Here is a 20,030-nt window from a genome sequence, read left to right as displayed (position 1 = left end):
TGTGTGTGTGTGTGTGTGTGTGTGCGCACATTCACTCGGATAGAGATGTGTTTCTGTTTGATTCAAGGTCAGTTGGCTTTGCTCAGGTTGGGATGACATTTGCTCGTGATCTCATCCCCCATGGACAGACACATCACTCTATGACCATGACTTCTTTTTTTCTTTTTTTTCCCCTCCACTTTCCTGGCATAAGTGACTCCGCATTCCCAGAAAAGGAACATCCTAATGTACTCTCCCTTTTACAGTCTCTCCTTCTTTCTCTCTCTCTCTCCCGCTTTCGCAGGCAGACAACATGCACACCGCTCTCTGTCTGCATTGAATGACAGTGTGTGTATACACCTCATCAATAAATGAGTCACTCTAATACTCTGCTATTATGATGATTTCTCCCCTCCGTGTATTACATCATACAACGGAGGGTTTTGTTCAGCTACTGTATATCGGGCACAATAAACACTCTCCTTGTGTTCTCCCTTTGTGATTTATTTCTTCCTGTCATGCAAAAAAATCATTTATTTTTTTTAGATTTCCTGAACTGTTGTTTATTTAGGTTGCACCACTTGCACTAATTTAAGAATTGCTTAATTTGGCCTTTGTGCATCATTAGATAAAGGTAGACCAGTATTGTACCAGGCGGACCCGGACATTGATGTGCCAAGGCATGCAACATTTCCTAACCTGCTTACTGTAGAGGTTTCTGAGCTGGGGTTAAGGTTCAAAGGTTAATACATACTTCACTGTCACAATGGATTCCCATGAGGCGCTATGTCGATGGTGGCTTTCAGAGTATCTGCGGCAGGAATGTGCTCATTGGAGGCCATTACATTTATTACAAACCCTTTTTTTTTTCAGCCAAGGAAGACAGGATACTGATCAATAGCTGTGTTCATCTGGAATAATTGCTGAATTTCATGTCATTAAGAGAATATGTGGAATACCTCAAGCACACCGGTACTCTACATATTGTGGTAGCAAATTGGTCCTTTGCGCTGCAATCACACATGCAGCTCAATTTATTGACTGTAAATCATTACAAATCACAAAGAATTGTGTTCGACTCTACTGCTGTATTGAAAGGATGCTACATATCATAGTGTATGGAGTGAAGAATAATGACTGCCTGGTTGAAAGGTTCCTACTTTATCCCAAAACAATAGATGACATTAAGATCAGCTATAATAGCACGGCAAGATATCAGAGATAGAGCGCACCAATAGGGATTGAGTCATTCTGTGTGACAGACCATTTTGTCTTGATTTAATTCTATAGGGTGTTTATTTAACGCTTGTTACGTAATCCACAACAATAAGCGAAGCCTAATTCAGCTGTGTAGAGAGACATCCTTAGGCCAGTTCTCTTGTATGTGAACACTATTTTTTTTAAGCTCCATTTGTGTTGTTCAAATTAAACATCTCGGAGTTGCTGGAAGCTTCTTGCGCTAATGGAATCCCTCATAGTGGATTGTGTGGGGAGGAGAGGAGATGAATCTGTATTCCCTGTATGTCTGGGCAAAAAAAATCAATAAATGCAAGCACAGCTCCTCGCTTCTGATGGCTGTCCCTGTCTTAGTACGTTGGACTAATAGAAAAATAATAATTAAATCCAAATCACCACATTAATTTGTTTTCCATCAGTCTCAGGAGAGATCTTTTTTTTTTTTGTCAGTTTCTTTTAGTGGCTCATTATACTTTCTAATCAAGACAAAAAAAGTCCCTCTTTTAGACAGACTTGCTGCCTCCCTTCCCCCCTTCTCTTCCCTGTGGTGTGCTTTCTCGCATTGCAGTCATTGTGCTGGCACTTATTATGTTACAAATGACCGAGGTACGGCAGGCATTCTCAGTGTGCATGCAAAGAGGGCCCACCCTTCTAGGCTGCTAGTGCCTTCTTCTAATGACGATGCTCAGAGTCCACCCCGCCAACACACCACTCCTCCCCAAACACACTTACGCACGCACACACGCACACACACACACACACACACACACACACAGCCCTCTCCCCTATACCCGCCCCCATACGCTCTCTTTAATGAAGATTCTCCAGTGCAATTAAAAATCCCTGCTTCTTGCCGTTACTGTACGACAAACACAGCCACTGTCATTCCTCATGGCCTGTCATTCCTTCTACACAAGGCGGGGGAGTAGGATGAATTCACCAGGGTGCCAGCGGACAGAGAGAGAGAGAGAGAGAGAGAGAGAGAGAGAGATAGAGAGAGAGGTTCTGTGTGTTTTGTGTGTGTGTGTGTGTGTGTGTGTGTGTGTGTTTGAAGAGGAGCAACCTCCCCTTGCCGCCCCCATCTCAACAGGTAATGGAAAGGGGCAGAGAGAAAAATCAATGACCAAAGAGCATGGAGCAAGCTTAGAAAATGGCTTCAGCCGCACACCACAAGCTGAATAAGGGGTCCTGTGTCTGTCCTCCAACCTCAGTTAAATATGAATGTTTATCAGATTTCCCCCCCCCACTTCATTTGATATGTCACACCCCCCTACCCCCCAGATTCAAAGAAACACATCTTTGCAACTTTCACAATAACGTCAGGTGTAATTATACTTTTTGGAAAGTGTGAGGAATGAAACAATAATAGGCTGTAGTTCTACTCATTTATAATGTTTACGCCGCATTAGTAGAAATGCGCTCATAAACCAACATAACATGCGGTCACAACAATGAGTTCATTGTTGGTGGCTGATTTTTACGAGGTGTCTATAAACTGACAAGAGCACAGTTTGTTAATCCGGTATGGCACCCGTTAAATGGACACAACTGTGACAATGTGACATGTAGGGGAGACACAACCAGTTTGCCAGGGGTCCGCGGCCCATCCTCGTCCCCACCAGGGTGGGGCATAAGAACAGTTGCCCATTCCATCTGTAAAATCCCCCCACCCACCCCCCTTGTTGTTTTCCAGTTGAATGAAATAATCTTCCCCCGTCTGGAAACCCAGTCTGGGTCATAGGGCCTGCGTTCAGCCTGTTGCTTATTGTGTGTTCAGAAGAGGAGGTATAAAGCACACAATTAGGCACAGATGGCTGTCCTTTCCTACCAATGTATTGATCCCATCTTGAGGAAGATATGTCCCATTTCGTGTTTTTTTTTGTTGTTGTTCCGGCTGATGCCTTCTAATTCAGAAACCAGAGGAAAATCCCGTGTGGCACGGAGTTGAGTAGCGTGTGATCATAGTGTGCGTCATCTTTTGAGGCTCAGTTCACTGTCAACTACATTAGTACTTTCTTCTTTTTTTTTAAACTAAATACAATGCCACATTTCAATTCATAGATATTCAAAACCAGACATAAGTTTATTCATTCATCTCTGTTTAATAAGAGTGTATTAATGGTTGATTTATTACACACACTTGCCTGAGGATGAAGTATTACGCGCATAATAGCCTCTCGAAAGCAGTGAAACAAATAAAAGGATGACTCTACCTTAGCCCAACACCGAGCTGGCGTCTCAAAACAGTGAACGATTGCGACAGGTTCCTCAGAATCAATTACGTATGCACGATTTATTAATTAGGAGAGGATTCTGCGCGACTTCTTACCCCCTTAAACGAACTGCCTAAAATTACGTGCGCATAAAGTTGAGATTGCGACCCCCCGCCCCCCAAGTTTTACACTAATTCCAATTACGCTAAAGTTATTAACGGGGCAAGTTTACGGCGTCGTCGATAACGTTTACACGTCTCGGTCATTTCACATCACCGCGGCTCCACAAATTGGAAGTTTTCTTTGTGTGGCAGTTGTGAGCTGACGTCACGTTGGTTCCTTGAAGTGGAGCTGAATAAACCTTGAGAAGAGTCTCCTTCAATCTGCTGTTAGTAACTAACACACACACACAAACACACACGCGCGCGTACACACACACTCACTCACTCACACACACACACACACACACACACACTCCGAGACTCAATTACTGCCCAATTCCCTTCTTTATCATCTGTTACCGACCTCTTTCATAACGAAATCGAACGGGGAAAAGAGGAGCGGAGGTCCCTCGGAAGTGTTGCTCGAACTAAATTCACGTTGGGATTAAAGTGAAGTGTCGAAACTAAAAAGGTAAGTGTTTTATTTGGCGGCGAGGGCGCAGACGACCTGTTTTATCACAGAGAACAAGCGACGTGCGCTAGCTGGCTGGATTTCTTTCCGCGACCGATAGTTTCTTTGCTTTCTGCCTTGTGTGTGTATGTGTGTGTGTGTGTGTGTGCGCCCCCCCCCAGTCAGCTGGGTTTTATTCCTAACTTGTTTATGATATGTTAACGTTGTATTTCTGTCCGTCGACGTCCATTATTCGGCGGTTGGTTTGGTCAAAGGCGTAAAGTTTGTTGCTTCTTTGTTGCTGCTGCTGCTTCCCCCCACCGTGTAAAAACGAAGCGCTCTCGTTTCTTGAGAGCGGCGGGCGACCCGATAGCGGGGGATCGTCTTTGTGTCCTCGCTCGTGTTGTCCGTCAAAGCTGCTCCGTTTTCCGTAACAATCAGTCGGAATTTAAACTTGCCTCCCCCTACCGCCGTGTTGTTGTTGTTGTTTTTGTCGCGTTTAATCTGTCGTTATTTACATTGTTGTTGTTTTTTGCGACCCATTGTGGCGTGCCTTCGTGTTGATGTTGTGGTGGCCAGTGTAGGTGAGGTAGGAGGCACCGGGGCTACCTTTGGTCTCCGCTGTCCGTTTTACAGACAGGGGCGCAGTCCGTCCCGGTTAACGGCTCCTCCGCGCGAAAATAAAACAATTGGCGACAAATGGAAAGAATAAATAATATACGTCCACACTTCTTCTTGGATTAAGTTGGACGTTCGGTAATAATTTCTCTCGCAAATGGGAGGGAGGGGGGGGGTGGGTGAGTCTGGAAGTGCGTTTGAGCCTCGTGTTTCCAGTCGACCAGCTCTATCGCGGTGGCTTCCTCAAACGAGAGGCAGCTGCCCGCCTGGCCGAGTTGTTGAAATTTATCCCTTTGTGTATATTACAATATCCTCCATTTTTCTGCCCTTCCAAACAACAAGCCTTTCGCCATCTTGGTTGATTTAAATTCCCCCGAGCACCTCGCGCTCCCCCCCCTCTCTTCCTCGGAAGGGGGGGGGACCGGGAGTCCATGTTTAACACGGAGAAAGTTAAGAGACACAGAAAATGTTACTATCGCGAATGGTGACGTCATGTGAAGTTTTAGAGGAAAACGTGTACGGTGTGAGACGGTTGTCAGGGGATGACTTGGGTGAGAAAAGAAACGTGTTTCTTGTAGGGGGGAGCGGGGGCAGATGAGCGCCACACTGAAACGGTGACCACACTTTTGCATTGAACACATTTCGTGTGCACACGAAACGCAGATAATAAATGACGTTGTTATCGTCGTCGTCGTTGTTGTTGTATGTGTCAGGATCGGGTTTTGCAGAGACAGGTGGAAATGATATTCGTACCCCCCCCCCCCAGTCATGACGGTTATGTTATTTGAGTAAGGCCATACTTTTAATGAAAATTCAATTGTTATTATCGTTTTTTTTAACAGTTTGATTCATTATAACATAGCTTTATCGTTTCAACTCAACATGAATGAATGAGTGAATGAATGAAGGGAGGGAGGTTTATATCTAAGAATCATGCGCTACGATACTGTAGAAGCCAGAGGGAAATCTAGAAATTGGACATGTTTACATGTGACGATGGAGGTGTTGGTTTTAACCTTCATGTTAATGGAGTTTTTCAAGTCTAGAGTTGTTCTGCTGTCTAAAAAAAAAGGACAGATAACATATATTGCAGAAACCCTTTGTTTAGAGCACTGATCACTTAGACAAAGTTGAGCAAAATAAAATCAAATATTACTTAATGATTTGCCTGCTAAAGACGCGCACGCGCACTCACTCACACATGCACACGCACATACTGTTTACATTAGCCTTGAGCTGTCTGTCATACTCCACTGGTTTATGGCAGTTAAGAGGAATTTTTTTCACTGAAAAAATAACTCGTGACAAGTGTAAATTGACCTTATACAATTTTTTTCTGGAAAAGGATACTGGATACTTGGACGCTTAAATGTGTCACCTTAACCGTTTGCTCTGTCATCGTGGTTAAGCTCACTCCCTGTCCAGTAACCAGTTAAAAAGAAATAGAGGTGGGCGAAAAGGAAACAAACAAATTCTTTGAGATGGAAAATCTAATCATTTCACCTCCCACCTCTTTTGTTTGCCCATTTATTGCTGCAAAGCTGAAGTGCAGAGGAGCAGATGTTTAGCCAAACATGAAGGCGCGGTGCCTCTTTCCTTGTGGGAATGACTCTCCCTCCTCGTGCTGTTGATGCATCGACGTGACAGCTGCTTGATTTTATGGAGCTGCTAAGAAGCCATTAGTGATATCGGTGAATTGAAATGGAACAGTCTCCTTCAGCTCTCCCCCACTTTTTACACATGCCTATTGTTAGCCTCATTTGGTTCATGCTTGTGTTCATGTGTGCTTGTGTGCTTGTGTGTGGTGTGCAAGAGCTGCAACTAAACCCACAGCCCAATGGGAAGTGCTAATATACTTGTGCAGTGTTTTTCCCCTTAATGTGAGTGGGGGAGTGAGAGCCAGAGAGAGAGGGAGAGAGAGAGAGAAGGGGGAACAAATCTGTCAGAGCTTGTTTGCGATGTTGGTTTGAAATGAAAGCACACTGTGCTACCTCAAGCACACTTAAATCAGAGATGTCTCCCCATGCCAGGGTAAGGAAAAAAACAACTCTGGGTTGGAGTTTCGCTCTCTGTCTGTCTGTCTGTCTGTCTGTCTATCTGTCTGTCTGTTTTTCCTCACTCAATCTCGCAAATGAGGAACGTTGTTGTGGGAGAGCTATAGAAGTACTTCTGCTTGACTCAAACATTGAGGAATTAAGGGTAGACATAGTTAAGCCCTATTTGCATGTCTACCAAAGTCACAGCAAACCGTTGCTATTGACTAAGCTGATTAGGTGAAATTAGGTTCACAAGCTCTGTCTGGGGGTGCTGAATCTGACAGAACTTGGGCAGCTCTTTGAGAAGACAATCCCATGTGCACACTAGGCTGCATTATCTCTAATTCGCTACTATTGAAATTGGCACTATCAACTCGGAAGGGAGTCTCTTGCTTTTGGTACATTTGAAATGAAGCAAAGGGGGCATTGATATAATTGTCAGTCATATTGTTTATTGGTGACCGTAACTGACTGTATGATGTAATCTTAGGCTACATATATTGTAAGGAAAAGTGTGTGTGTTTGTGTGTGTGTGTGTGTGTGTGTGTGTGAAACAGGTGCACGTGTTTCACCTTTATGTACAAAATCAAATTGAAAATAGCAGCTTTGTGAGAGCTTGTGACATGTTGGCAGCGTGTTGTCTCTCACTAATACAAATGCCCTCCTATAGCAACATTGTGCAGCACTGATTTTTATGTTTTTGGTAATTCACATGTTTATATATTCTCAGAAACTTGTCTTGTAAGCTGTCTAATTAATAACAGTGACCCATCTGGGAGCGTGGACAAATCTCTGTGGGTAAGCACTGACAAGAGGTGCGAAATTTATAGAAGAAGTAGAGGTCTGCTTTGTGTTAGCAAAATGATCCGAGGACTGCTTAGATCCCTCTTTTATATTGTTGTTTTTTTTATCTCCTCTGGCCCTCCTTCATTCACACACAAACACTTGTGCACAAACACAACAAACAACCGCAACAACAAATTTGAAAATGCACCAAGTCATGAGGACTAAACAGATGTTTTTGAAGCAGACACTAATCTTATAAGGGCTAATAGCCTTTTAAAAAGCAGCAGCATTTTAGCAAAGCCCTAAAAGCTTCAAGGTATTAGATTGATAATGCCTCTTATTGTTGTGATCAAATTGCTGCCACTGTTTGTCTGTGACTGAATGCCGTGTGTGTGTGTGTGTGTGCTTGCACTGGCTAAGTGTTGTATGTTCTGTAGCCGTTCCTCATTCATTTCATGCATGTGGTTTACCTGGCCTTGCAGGTACTGACCTCTCAGAGCTGAAGTGCTCGGTGGATCTTAAATGAGCCACCTTACCTTGCTTTACCTTGCTATTTTGGTCGCAGTGTGTGTTAACTGAATGTCCTGGTCATGGTACACACATAATTGTCTCAAGTGCATGCATAGCTGCAGATGCTTTGCACAATTTTACAGCGCTTAGGCTGTTTTTGCGGCGTTTTGATGAATGAATGACAATAAATATGCGTGTTCGGAAAGCTATCTCTGCATAGGGTTAGTAAGATTGGTTGCATGTTATGTTTTAGCATCGAGGACGTGCCTACTCTGCTCAAACAGCGTGCATATGGAGCAAGTCTCAACAATATAGCCGAACATGTTTTGCACATTTCGATGTCTGGATTACATACGGCAAACACCAAAACAATAAGCAGCGTAACGTGCAACTGGGTCACCTCGTGTTCACTTTCAAGAGACACAGAAGACACAGCGGCCAATTTTGGGAGGGGAAGGCGATAAGCTGCTTCTTTGCTGTTTGTCCCGTGGGCCTCTATTTATCATTCAATGTGAGAATTTCCTTGATGAAAGTCAAGGTTGTTTGTGCATGGTCTGTCTCGTCGGGATGCCTGTTTTTCCACCAGCAAGGTGAAAAGGTTGATTTTTCCTCCCCTCCAAAGAGAGGCTTTGTTTGGAAAGTCTAGGCGAGTTTCTTTAATGAAGTCTCAAAAGGTCCTGATGTAATGTGAGTTGTTTTGTTTTTTTTCCCACCTCAGTGTTTTTGTTTTCTACGTTAATGAGAAAGTGAAAATGGCTGCACATTTCTGTCTTGGCAGGAAAAAAAAAGAATAAGAACCAGGGTGCTTATAAGTTCTTGTGGTTCACCGTTTCGCCCCATCACATATACATGGGGCGCAGATAAAGTGAGTTGTGTTGAGTCGAAAGCGTCTATTTAATGCAGTCTCCACAAAGCTGAGTCACAGGGATCAGGATAACCACGGTAGAATGAGTGTCTACCCTTAGTGAATCAGTCACGTCACTGTCACACGGCAGCCCCAAGCATGAAGACATCCGGTGGGTCTGTGGACTATCTGGGGGGGGGGGTGCCAACTGTTGGTGGGGGATTTTGTCTTTTCTCAAACCAAAACATGTTCATTTTCTTAATTTGCGATGCAAGCCCTCCCCGTCTCCCTCTTGTCCAGGTGACAATCGTTTCAGCTTGGCAGGAACTTGATAAGGGAGCCGGCGATGATGGGAGAAATGAATGAAAAACCCCTGCCATTTGCTTTGCTGTTCATTACAACTTAACATTTCCGATGCTTGGCGGGGGGGCCGGCTTCTACACACTCACTGGAATTCGCCCATGCTGGCAACGGTTAAATGGGAAAGGAGACTGGGATGGGAAAGGAAATGGGAATGGAGTTTTGGATGTGGGAATGGGAGTGATATTGGTTTCTCTATTGGTGTGCCTCATGGGTCAATGGGATTCTTGATGATACCATAGAAAAGCTTGTGGCAGGGAGAGAGAGGAGTAGAGAGCCTCGGCGGCTGTTCAGATGCACTCGCACACTTGCTCACACACACACACACAACACACACAGCTCACTTGCTGTCAGAGTGCATCCATTGACATGCCAGCAGCAAATGAACACACACACAAACACACACACACACTTGCACAAATGCATGAGATTGTGCCTCGACAACCCTGTTTTATTGATCTTCTTCAGCATTTAAAATCTGGTCACTGCTGCCACAAAGCCTTTTTTATTTTAGCTGTGCTGGCAAAGCCCGCTCCCAGCTAAGCCAGAATTTTAAATATTCACTTCTAACCCAGCACCATGAGAAATGACAAGGAGGAAAATCAAACAGGACGGCAGATTTGAACTACGGAGTAGTCAAATGTGTATTTTGCCACCGTCGTGTTTTATACAAACACATTAATACGAGTACACGATCATGGCGCGAGGCTGTCAAATGTGCTGCCACGTGAATAACCTGTGGTTCAGTCAGTGTTGACTTGGTTGCCATTATGTCTCAGTGCGTTGTGCGTAGAACTTTGCTCGGCACTTAGCTACATGGCGCTAGCCAGTTAGCCGGGCGGGCTTACACGTTAGCCGTCATTGGATTAGTTATTGTAAGAGGGACGTGCTGCCGTTTATAGCTTTTTGCGGTTAAAAAAAGGACACTTGCGAGCAGAGCACCCAAGTTAGTCTAATCTACATAAAGCCCTATAGCGCATAAAGTTACTTCTGCGCCAAGCACGTGTGTTGTTCTCCAGTCCTTTGGGGGAAGAAGCTGTTAGGAGATGGTTTTTTTTTCCTTCTTCCTCTCTGTCCTTTTCCCCTTTTTCACTTCAAACTAAACAGGAGAAGAGAGAAAATAAATTGGCCATTGTTTTGAGCAAATTGTCAGACCCTATCCTCTGTCTCATGCTGGGGGGGGGCACCGACAACCCCCCCCCCGCGTCCAGCTGTATTTACACCATGTTTGGAAGTAATTTGGCATGAAAAGGTCAGGGCGCATTTTACTGATTCCAAAACACTTGCAACAAGGTGTGGTGAATATTTGACATTACTTGCTCAGTGCTCGCTAATGCGCTAATACACCAGGTAGCCGAACCACAGCGAGTGCTCTCCGTGCCACCGTGCCTGCTGTTGTTGTTGTTTTTCCTCCTAGCTGGCCATGAAAGCCAAGCCTTCTCAGGCTGCCTTGTGTTGTGGCATTGTCCTTTTTCTTTCTTTCTTTCTCTCTCTCTCTCTCTCTCTCCCCCCCCCCCCCCAAACGATGACACTGAGAGACAGCTGTAACGTGAGACGCCTCTCGATCCTGGCAGGGGCTCGGAGAGGGAGGGAGAGGCCTTTATCTGAGGCTCGGGGGGGCGGGGGGGCGCTGACCTCCCTCGCTCCCCCTTTCTTTCCCTCCTCCTCTCCCTCATTTCATGGAGCAGGGAACGCCTGGTAGTATATCCTCTCCTCCCCCCACTGTGAGGGGCCAAGATTGCGCTCTTTAAAAAAGAAAAAAAGAAAAAAGAAGAAGTGCCACAGTGTCCCTATGGCGGAAACCTGAGACGACGGTGGATACGGTTTCCTTTCAGACTTGTGAGAGGTCTGCGTAATAATTAGCAATGTAGGGAAAAGGATTGTCTGGTTTACTTGCAGTTTAACTGTGAATATCTGCACATTTGTCCGTGCGTTGGGGTAGCAAGGGCTGGACTCCTGTGTGTTTGTAAAGGCCATGCAGATTATTGTGTTTGATGTTTGCCTTGTTTGCATGTGTGAGTGTTGATGTGTGCACGGACACACATGTTGTGGTATGCACATTTGTTTATCTGTAATGAGAATGTGTGTGTGTGTGTGTGTGTGTGTGTGTGTGTGTGTGTGTGTGTGTGTGTGTGTGTGTGTGCATGCGTATGCATGGAGATGGAAACATGCACATATCCCTCGGCCCCCAGGCTATGGTTTCTAAATCCTCTGTGAGAGCTCCCGCATGTAATCCAAACATTTAGAGCTAATTTAAGCATGCAGGCAGGAGCAGCATCCTTTAGGAAACGGCAGTTCTCTCTCTCGCCATCCTCCACTATGATCATGTGTGTGTGTGCGTGTGTCTTCACGGACATGTATGTCTTGTAGTCACTGGAGGGAAATGAAAGCACTCAATCACTCACCTGTCAGAGTACTTCAAATTCTGCCCCTCAACACACACACAGCAACTGGTGTTTGCGTGCAAATGCACACACACACACACACACACACACACACACACACACACACACACACACACACACACACACACACACACACACACACACATACAAACATAAGCTTACACATCTTTGCGTAAACACACACACACACACACACACACACACACACACACACACACACACACACACACACACACTCACTCACTTATCCCTTAGGAGATGACAGGACTGGCTCTTTATTGACTCCCTGATCGAGAAGACAGCAGATCCATTTAATAGAGGTTGCAGACACAGAAACACAGAAACCAGAAGGGATCCACATCTGCACTCTGACCATCTCCACTGTGAACTCCCGTTGTTGTGGCTTGCTATATAATTCATTATTCATACGCAAATGTTGAGTAGAATGAAATTTGTCTGTCTTATATTGTTGTTATTATACCACGGCTCACCCCAGTTTCCTGATCCCTGTTGCAATATAATTTCATCAAAACGGCACTGATGGGGACTTTGAGGCACATCTGGAAATTCTTTGTCGACGGGCCTATGGTGTCATGATACAAGTCCGGCCTCTGGTGTAGGCATGTTCAGCGTGTCTTGGCCCCTGCCTCTCCCCAGGTGGCCCTGTTTTGTGCAAGGGGGGGTGGGGGGGGCTGCTGGCTGTTTTGGACGGCCAGTTAGCCAGGCTGCTGCTAGCGGGGGTTACTGGGGAGAGGTGTGACAGCTGCATCGGCCGCGGCTACTCTGACCTTCACACGTCATCTCGATGGCTCGTCAAGACTTTAACAATGCGCCGGGCCCGAGCCTGCGGAGGCCTTCGGCCAGCCTGTTCGCCCGATGGCGGCGGTCCGTCCACACGGCGTTATTGTATGTCGATGTAGAACGTCGCCAGGGCCGCTCTGAATGCGACCACGGATTTACCTTTAAATCGACCAGGTGGTCCGCACGTCGCTTTGTTACGCATGTTGTCTTCTGAGGGAGAGAAATTAATCCGGAAAATGATATAGCGAGAAGAGGAAGTGGATTAATTTATACAACAGAGGGCTTTGGGGCGTAAAGAGAGAGCAATCATCGTGCCCACACAGAAATATTTACACACACACACACACACACACGCACGTATGTCTTCACAATGGAGCATGTTATTTCAGAAGTGGTCTTTCTCTCACAAATGGACTGCACTAATGTCCCAAGCTTTCCGCCAGTCTCAGAGCGCTTTACTTGTGTGTGGTGCAACCATTCTCCTGAGATAGGGCTTGCTCCGTCAAGTCAAGGAGGAAACCATTTAGTGGAATGACAAACACACTCAAACACACGTGCACTCAGAGACACACACACACACGCACACACACGACTTTTGAGAATGCTGGGAGGGTTAGAATTGCACTTAGACAAACGTTGCACACACAAGCGCTATTCCTCCACCCATGCTCATCTTTGGCCTGACTGTGTGTGTACACACACACACACACACACACACACACACACACACACACACATGCACACACAAAGGTACTCGCACACAGATTCCATTTTGTCAGCTTTCGGCCGCAGATCATGTAACGATAAAAGATGCTGCCCTGCAGTTACACACTGCCGGTAAATCACAGGGTATAGAAAGCTGTGAGAAGCACTTATTTTTAAGCAGCGAGAGAGAGAGAGAGAGAGAGAGACCACACCGAGGGAAGGGGGTACGAGGCAGATAGGGTAAGACGGGGAGGGAGAGAGAGAGAGAGAGGAAGAGAGAGCGTCTTTGTGTGCTGTGTACTGGCATTGTGTGTGATGAAGAGATGAATCACTGCTATTTAGGGATTGGTTTCCTGCAACTGATTGTGTGACGACTCGGTGGCGGACTGACTGTCAAGACTTGCCTGTTTTGTTCTGGGGGCTTCAGGAAAATGTCTGCGGCCAAGTCTCAGTCTCTCTAACACTCCCACAAGGCCCCGGTGTGCCAGAGAGCAATGGAGACAAACACCTCAACCGTGTCCCTCCCCTAACAGGGCATCAAATATTGAATAGAAGGGGATTTTAGGCTAATTTGAATGTGTGTATTTTCAGAGTACACGTGTCTTGCTTTCCGGAGGACCAACACGGTTATAGTATGTGAGGCAGACTCTCGGCAAGGTGTACTCGCTCTGTCTGTCTTCCGAGCAGGTCTTCCCATCGCCATTTCTGTGCAAGTCCGCGTCGTTTTTCGTGACATGCTCAGTGCGTGAAGGGAGACGGCGAACTAGTCGAAGAGAACCGCAACAACCCGAACCAGAGACCAACAATCCCACGGTTCGAGCAGGTTTTGAGCATCAGCAGGCTAAGGACAGCTCAGCTTGTGTATCTTTCATCAGAAGTTACAAAGGAAGTAGATGAGGTCGACCATCAATAGTTTTTTCTTTCTCAAGAGAGGAGTCAGGTAGCCTGTCATACATTGTCCATGTGCAAACCTGTCCTGATTTCAAAGACCCATAATTATAATGCTGCTGATCCTCTTTCTGTTGTTTGCCCCCCCCCCCCAAAAGAGTTTAATTGGGTGAAATCTGTAATCGCAAAGCAAAGACGTCTGTTGAAGGAAGCAGAATTCGGAATCGAACTTGTTACGACAGGAACTAATGCATCCAGTCGTGTTACCCAGACCACCAATTTCCTAAATTACCTGTTAAATGACTTTGTGTTACGTTCCAGAAATAAACTATTGCACACCTCCTGTTAGACAAGTGCAATGTTTCTTTCCCAGATTGCATTTCTGTTTGTGTTTTGAGTTTTGCAAAAAAAAAATTGGGAACACTTTCTATGAAGCTTGCATCTATAACTCCCTATAAGCATCTATAATGCCCTATAAGTGTAACTATGTTATTGTAAGATTCATTATAACCATGTATACGCCCTCACAACACCTCATAACCACCTTTATAATACATTGTCAATTTAAAACGGATTTATGCATCATAAACATGTCATCATTAGCTTGTTTATCTGTCAAATGTCATAATGCGTCATAGCCAACTTGTTTTGCTGAAGTTTTGTAGAGATGCATAATGAGACTTCAGCGCTATTTCACAGTCTTCAGCCATAGCCATTAGTCATTGTAATACGCATTATAGGAAAGTATGGGCGTTATAGATGCAATAGATGCTTATAGGGCGTTATAGATGCAAGCTTCATAGAAAGTTACCAAAAAAAAATTTTGTTTTTAATTTCACATCAGGTCTCCTAGAGGACATGCTGTGATCAGATTACGGGCTCTGGGTCTTAAGGAAACGTCTTGTGCGGAGTGCGGCGTCTGAAATGGATGCTAACGTTGGTGAGGTTTTACAGTGAGATGAGGTTAATGCACTAACAACACCGTCCTCGCTCAGGTAAATGATGGCAGACAGCATTGGCTTTCTCATCCCGTGTAATTCGCCTGCCTCTAGGCGAGCAAATCATTCTGTGAGCAAAGCCGTATGAGCAAAGATCCTTTAATCATCTGCTAATAGGCCTTTATGAAAAAGCTGATGAATTCACCCTACCTGGCGCTCCGTTATCATTATTACTGCTACGAGTAATCAAAGTGTTTGTGTGTGAGTGCATGTGATTTGTACATTTATGCAGGCGTGTGTGTGTGTTTGTCTGTGTCTTGTGCGTCTTTTCCAGAGTGTAGATAATGAGGGAAAACCATTAGGGATCGATCAGGGCCGTTATTATGAGCGCTGTCAGTCCGGGTGATTTCTGTTCAACGATAAATTGAACTACTGCGATGGATGTGTGTTAGTGTGGAGTCGGGGAGGATCGAGGGATGCACAGACAGTCGTTGCATTTGTTCTTTAACACTGATGTCTGGTTTTATTTTCACTTAGCAGACCGGAAGTGGCCTAACAATCACCAAATGCAAAGGAAAAAGATGAGATCTGTCTACTTGGGGGGGGGGGTGACAAAAATTCTGGTTAATCTGGACGAGCAAGTCGGCGTTATTATTAAAGCATATGATTGAAGGATTTGACCCTGTCCCTGCTGACGAGGCATGAGCCAGGCTTCAGGCTGTTGCTGTTGACCAGATGGACGTGTTTACTGTCAACAAAACCTTGTTAGCTAGCTCCCCACACATGTGCTATGACACTCCTGTTCACTCCGACAAACCATGTGTGTGCGTGCATGTATGTGTGTCTGTGTGTGTCTTGCGTCTCCGCCATGCCGAAGTATGTCATCGGCGGCGGCGCTGTGCATGGAGGCTGCTGGTGTGTATCATGGTGACCTGCCCGGGCTCTCGCTCTGAGGAAGTACACAGGAGCTCCTTAGAGACAATGCATGAGAGATGGGCGTGAGAAACCGTGCAAGGCTTGGCTCTCTGCAAGAACTGTCTTGTGTTTGGGGGAAAATATCCTCACACCAAAAGCTCCAGTGTCTGGATCCATTTCTAACAAACAGGTTTGGCAAGACAGGGCTCGGGAAGAAAGAGGTTTTGTGCATATGAATATCTTTCTGTGTGCTCATGTGTGCTCGTGTGTGTGTGTGTGTGTGTGTGTGTGTGTGTGTGTGTGTGTGTGTGTGTGTGTGTGTGTGTGTGTGCGCGGGCATGGCCGCAGCTGCGATTCAGACGTCACTTTGGTTTTTGTTTGATGTGTCAGTTGACCATAAATGAGCGCTGAAACTGTAGCTTTGATATCTGGGTAGTTTGTAGGGGCTTTATCCCCTTCAGGCTCTGAACAGGGCCGCATTCATCATTATGACCATACTGCATTAAATCCCACCGTTTTTTTTCTTCTTCTTCTTCTTCTTCTTTTTTTCCCGTCATAGAAATCATACCGCATGGGAGAGACCAATCGGTATTCTCATGATACAGATTTTAGTTTTGACCTGAATAACAATGCCCCCCCCCCATTTCTGCTCTCTTTCCTTTCATCCAGGTGTTACAGCAGTAATGTCAAAGAGCTGAAGACATCTCTAACAGTGAGTACACAGTGTTTTCTAAGAACGAACACCCGGGTCTCCTCTTTCCCACCCCACGCCGCTGTTACAGCCGCAGACATCATATAATGGATAACGCCTGACTTAAAAGAAAAAAAGAGAACAAAAAATCCACATTTTCACACACACACACAAACACACACACATGAATGCTTTTGTGGCTTTTATGGTATGGCAGAAGAATTTGCAGACTCCTTCAGTTTCAGGCTTAATTTGATTTTTGTTCCTTCAGAGCAAGAGGATGTTTTTTTTTTTCTGTTTTTTTTTTTTCTTCCCCAATTAAATTTAACAAGAGCTCCTTGAAAAGCATTTGTTCTGATTACATTACAAATTCGGGGGTTCGTTCAGTGAATCGAGCAATTAATTAGATTTCTCCCATTCTAATCAGAATATTTGTCTGAGGCGCACTTGCCTAATAAACATCTTTTTGGGTTTACTATCTGTGCAGCGCCGACGCCGAATGTAAATGGTGTTTAACTGTGCCCTGCAGGGCGGTGGGCTAGCTGGCTCTGAGGCGGTCTCACGTTGTTTGTATGTATTGCTACGTGCAGCTTTGATCTCTCTCTCTCTCTCTCTCTCTCTCTCTCTCTCTCTCTCTCTCTCTCTCTCTCTCTCTCTCTCTCTCTCTCTCTCTCTCTCTCTCTCTCTCTCTCTCTCTGTCTCTGCATGAGCTGTCCCTGTCTGTCTGTCTCTCTCTCTGTCTGTCTGTCTGTCTGTCTCTCTCTGTCTTTCTCTCTCTCTGTCTGTGAGTGTCTCTGCATGAGCTATCTCTATCTGTCTGTCTCTATCTCTGTCTCTGCATGAGCTGTCCCTGTCTGTCTGTCTCTGTCTCTGTCTCTGTGTCTGTGAGTGTGTCGCTGCATGAACTGTCTCTGTCGCTCTCTCTCTCCTCTCTCTTTCTCTCAGTCTCTGCACGAGCTGTCTCTGTCTGTCTGTCTCTGTCTCTGTCTCTCTCTGTCTGTGAGTGTCTCTGCATGAGCTGTCTCTATCTGTCTCTCTGTCTGTGTCTCTCTCGCGCTCTCTCTGTGTCTGTGAGTGTGTCTCTGCATGAGTTGTCTCTGTCTCTGTCTCTCTCGCTCTCACTCTCTCTGTGTTGTGAGTGTGTCTCTGCATGAGCTGTCTCTGTGTGTGTGTGTGTCTCTCTTACCTGTGTGTGAGTGCTTGGTTTTGTCAGGGGCGCGGCTGCGTCCTCAAGGCTTCGCCTTGCACACCAAGGTGACAGTTTGTTGTTCCACACACACAGACACACACAGAGACAGTGACTTGCACTTTTCTCCCTCTCCGGCTCGACAGCCTTGCGTGTCCGCGCGTGTGCGCGATAGCAGATCTAATGGGGGTCCCTTTTTATATCCCCCCCCTTTTTTTTTTTTAACCAAACCCATTTGAATTGTGGAGAGCATCTCGTGTGACGCGGTGTTTAAACATTGGGCTTTACCAGCGCTGATGGTATCGGCGCTGGCCCGGGCCGCTTCATTTTTCACCCCTGGATGGAATATTCCTGCGGGTTGCTCAAAGGTTGTTGTTTCATTTGATGAGGATTGATGAGCTCTCGCTTCGGGGAATCAATTTCCAGAAGACCCGGGCCCGTGGCAGAAGCCCCTATCGGTGGTTATTTCTAGCCTGTTGTCTCCGTTCTCACTGCAGCCCCATAGAGGATGAGAAGAAGAAAAAAAGAAAAAAGAAAAGCAAGGCATAGGAAAACATGGAGCTCGTCCAAACAGCTATGGTGTAATTAGCTGACATTTGTTGTGCGGCAGACAAGAGAAAGGGGAAGGGAAAGCGCTGCACAACTCAAAACACCCAAGGGGATATGCAAATGTTGAGCGAGACAACCCGCGATAGAGAGGGATTAAAATGATAGATAGATAGATAGATGGATGGATAGATTGGGAGAGGAAAAACAGAGAGAGAGAGCGCGAAAGAGAGAGAGAGAGAGAGAGGGAGATGTGTGTAACTTAATTACGTTACGTGTGTGTGTGCGCTCATCCGTGTGTGTGTGTGTGTGTGTGTTTGGTTTTTTTTTTTGGTTCGTTTTACAAACCCGTCGAACCTTTTCGTAGTTATTCTCCCCCGGTTGTTTTTGCAAGTGAGCTTTATAACTAATAAGTCATTACGCTAGAGGTGACACACCAAAACGTTGTGTTGTTTTTTTGTTGTTTTTTTTTCCTGCCAAGAAATGATAGCTGTTTAGCGTCATCTGAAACACAAAAAGCAGGAAACGCACACTTAATTCACAATACCCACATGAAGCAGCCATCCACATCCAGGCTCTGCTCTTCCAGTAAGGCCTTTGCAAGTGTGTGTGTGTGTCCATGTGTGTTTGTGTGTGTGTGTCCATGTGTGTGTGTTGCAGTGAGAGTGCTGTAATGCATGCGGGCTATCTGTACTTAAGCCAAGGTGCTGCGTGAAGGAACAGCAATGCTTACGCAGCCCCATCTGTTTGATCCCGGCTTGAAATGCAATGCCTTTTAATGACAAAATACTGAGTGGCTGGGAGGTGCGCAGAGAAAGGGAGGAGTGTCTGTGTGTGTGTGAGGGGAGAGAGATAGAGAGGGGGGGGGGATAAAGGGAGAGAGGGGGGAAGGAGAGAGAAAAACATCTCGAAGGTCAGGAGCAGCGGGCGGCCGTAGGGGAGAGACACGTGAGACGAAGATAGTCTTGCGTCAGCCCACAGCAGTCCTCTCTTTGTGTGCCTGTGCATATAAGTGTTTCTGTGAGCCATGTGTGTCTGTGTGTGTCTGTGTGTGTGTCTGTGTCCCTTATGGGGCCAGCATTTCCATCCCGATTCCGCTGTGTGTTACGGCAGTGTTTGTGTCCTGCGAGCCAAGGAGAACGAGAATGTGCGAGGTAGATATAGATGGAGAAGATAGACAAAAAAATCACAAATCCACACAACGGCACATTCATATGTACAACCGACCCTAGACACACACACATGCATGTAAATACGACCGTCATGACAGCCGTGTACATGCACAAATAGGACACATTGCATAGCGGAATGAAATCCGTTGCTCGCCAGGATCCACATAGGTTTTTACAAGGCTCTTGTCACAGAAGGGGGGGGGGGGAATTACACCTTGTAGCCTGAGGGGGGTGTGTGTCTGGGTCCCTGTTGAAAAAGCCGAGCAGGGTTTCATCAATCCCGCTGAGCACTATCATTTTTCAGCTCTTATTCGCAAGTCGCCTTTGTTTCTCGGCGTCTTTCTCACAGCGCCCTTTCGAGCACTTCCTGTTTAAACTGGGGAAGTGTTCGAGATGGTGCCTAGAAATGTAGTACTTTGTACTTGCCTTCGAGCTACGATTGTTCGAAAGACACCGAGACTGTGACGGGGAGCAGCCGCGGGGCTGAACGGGCACGCTTTGGCACAAATTTGGACTTCCCCTCCTCCCCCCCCCCTCCCCCGTGTCTCTGTCTTTCTCTCTATTTTTGTTTCCATCGCTTTCCTTTCCC

At 45.9% G+C, this 20,030-nt stretch overlaps 1 protein-coding gene across 12 annotated transcripts in view; it reads left to right on the top strand.

Moving 5' to 3' along the window:
• The first annotated feature begins 3,894 nt into the window (after window positions 1-3,894).
• baz2ba (bromodomain adjacent to zinc finger domain, 2Ba) overlaps window positions 3,895-20,030 on the top strand; it is an 83,063-nt gene continuing 66,927 nt past the window's right edge. For 11 of the 12 annotated variants that reach the window (XM_056278372.1, XM_056278368.1, XM_056278371.1 and 8 more), the window contains exons 1-2: window positions 3,895-4,061; window positions 16,516-16,558. The gene's annotated coding sequence lies outside the window, so the exon portion shown is untranslated. The remainder of the gene's footprint in view (window positions 4,062-16,515; window positions 16,559-20,030) is intronic. The other variant, XM_056278361.1, reaches the window with a different exon arrangement.

Source organism: Lampris incognitus, chromosome 4 (genome assembly GCF_029633865.1).
Source record: "Lampris incognitus isolate fLamInc1 chromosome 4, fLamInc1.hap2, whole genome shotgun sequence".
NCBI lineage: Eukaryota > Metazoa > Chordata > Actinopteri > Lampriformes > Lampridae > Lampris > Lampris incognitus.
Note: the sequence above shows the minus strand (reverse complement) of the source record. Positions and strands in the feature narration are given on the sequence as shown.